This window comes from Suricata suricatta, chromosome 10 (genome assembly GCF_006229205.1).
Source record: "Suricata suricatta isolate VVHF042 chromosome 10, meerkat_22Aug2017_6uvM2_HiC, whole genome shotgun sequence".
NCBI lineage: Eukaryota > Metazoa > Chordata > Mammalia > Carnivora > Herpestidae > Suricata > Suricata suricatta.
The window spans coordinates 129,086,185-129,088,727 of NC_043709.1; the positions used below are offsets into that span (position 1 = coordinate 129,086,185).

The 2,543-nt window shown below is 46.2% G+C and overlaps 1 pseudogene; it reads left to right on the forward strand.

The window, feature by feature from the left end:
- The first annotated feature begins 380 nt into the window (after positions 1-380).
- On the forward strand, positions 381-2,277 carry LOC115305373 (annotated as a pseudogene).
- The last annotated feature ends 266 nt before the right edge of the window (positions 2,278-2,543 follow it).

A 2,543-nucleotide genomic window follows, 5' to 3' on the forward strand; every position in this document is an offset into this window, starting at 1 on the left:
CTCACAACCCACATGGGCTTGCTGCTGTCAGTGCAGAGCCTGCTTTGGATCCTCTGTCCCCCTCTCTCTCTGCAACTCACCTACTTGTTCTCTCTCCCAAAGATAAATAATACATTTTTTTTAAATGGAGAAAGTTGGACCTTATTATAAAAGGGAGAAGTTTATAGTCAGAGGTGTTCTCATGAAGTATTCTCTGTTTTGATCAGCAACAAGGACGTGTACAGTGTTTTCACTGTACAGCCATTGTTCAGTGGGTCGTTCTGGCTTCCCCGGAGCTGGGTGGGTCCTGCCCCCTCCCCAAGTCCTGGCCCCTCTTCCAAGCTGGCAGAGGGGGCCGGTCCCTGACTCTGAGCACTCAGCAGTCCTTGGGGCAGGCCACCATGAGCAAATGGAAAACATCACAGGAGTCGCTCAGTAGGGTAGTCACCCACATGCTCACGGAACTTGCAGACTTTGAGAAGAACGTGAACCAGGCCATCCACAAGTTCAGTGGTTAGGGAAGAGCAGCATCCATGATAGCAAAGTGCCTGTAAAAGCAAAGAGTGGAGCAGAGGCTAAGAAGTTGCCTGGAGTAGGAACAAAAATTGCCAGAATGATTGATACATTTTAGTGACTGGAGACTTGGGCAAGCTGGAAAAGATTCAGTAGGACAATACGAGCTCATCTATCAATTTACTGACATGAGTTAGTGGCATTGGTCTGTCTGCTGCAAGGAAGTTTGTAGGTGAAAGAATTTAAACATTAGAAGGTCTCAGAATAAATGAAAACAAGTTGAACCAGGATCAGTGAATTGACCTGAGCTATTCTCAGGAGTTTGAGGAAAGAATTCATCCTAAAGAGACGTTACAAAAGTAAGACGTTATACTGATTCAAGTTTAAGAAGTGGATTCTGAGGGGCACGTGGTAGCTCGGTCAGTTAAGCATCTGACTCTTGATTTTGGCTCAGGTCATGATCTCACAGTTTGTGAGTTCAAGTGTTCATGAGTTCAAGCCCCACATCACACTTTGCTCTGACAATGCAGAACCTGCTTGGGATTCTTTCTCCCTCTCTATCTCTCCTCTGCTTATTCTCTCTCTCTCTCTCTCTCTCTCTCTCTCTCTCTCTCTCAAAAAAAAAAAAACAGTGGATTCTGAATACATTGTGGTGGTCTGTGGCAGTTTCAGAAGAGGTGAAGAGTTCGTTGATGACTTGGATGTCCTTCTGACCCATCCAAGCTCTAAATCTGAATCAACCAAAGAGCCAAAGCTATTACATTGTGTTATGGAGCAGTTATAGAAGATCCATTTTATTACAGACACTCTCTCAAAAGGTAAAACAAAGTTCATGAGTGCTTGCCAGCTTCCCAGTAAAAATGATGAAAAGTAGTATCAATACAGGAGAATTGATATCAGGTTGCTACCTAAGGATCAATATTACTGTTGTGTTCTCTGTTTCACTGGGAGTGATGTTTTCTATAAAAATATGGGAGTTCATCCCCTAGAGAAGGACTTTTCAATCAGTGGATACACAGTCTGTCCCCAGGGAGTCCCTGGAGTTATTGGACAGCCTCTACCAGTAGGTCGTGAGAAAGGCATCTCTGACTACATCTAAGTGGAAATACCAAGAACCCAAGGATCAAAGTGAATGGTCCTATTCTTCATCCCAGGCACAGATCAATTCAACAGGAATCTTAACTTATTTCTTAATCTTTGCTCTGGTGTTTTTAAATGATTGTTTATTCTTTATTCTATACCTTGCACAGTACTCAGTAAAGCCTCTTGTACTATTAAAAAAAAAGAATATGTACAGTGTTTCATCCATCATCATGCAGGTGCCAGTTAGTAACCACCATTTCCATTCATAAGCCAGGTTTTCATTAAACAGACTCTTTGCTGAAGTAAAGGTGGCTTGTTCGAGAAAGAAGAAATCAGGGTGTGCAGACAGAGAGGTAGAACTCTAATTGCGTCCCCACAGTGTCCTCAGACAATCCCACCAGTGACGTATGCCAGTGTATGCCTCCTGAGATGCCTTCCCAGATGATGCTGAGTGGCCACGGACCGTGGACCTCCATGGTTAGCATCCCTTTCTTGCATGTGGGTTGCTTTCAGAGAAGGTGCAGGGCGTGGGTGAGGCAAATTCCTTCACTTGAAGAAAATTCCTGGGTAGAAACCAGACTGAGAGAGGTCAGCAGGCAACAGTCTCGGGAGCTGGTGAAAGGAGTTCCTCGGTCCCAAAGTTGGGTGGTCTCTTGGAGGCTCATCCCAGATCTGCCAGTGTTCACCTCTTGTACCAGTTGATTCTCCTTGCTTGCACCGCTGACCTGGGACAGAGGTGGCTCTGCCCTCCTAGGCTGTATAAAGAAGTGGAGGGCGAGTTGGATGAGCCATACCCCTCACCGCTTGGGGCTTCCCGCCTGATACTTGCGGGCTCTTCCCTCACTCTGCAATCCAAAATCCCTTCGCCTGTCGTTCCTGCCTCTGCTGGGCCCTGCGACTTGCCTGGGGATGTGAGCTCTGACCGCTCGGTCTTTTTCTTGTCGTGGCCGCAGCACTGCTCCCTTTGC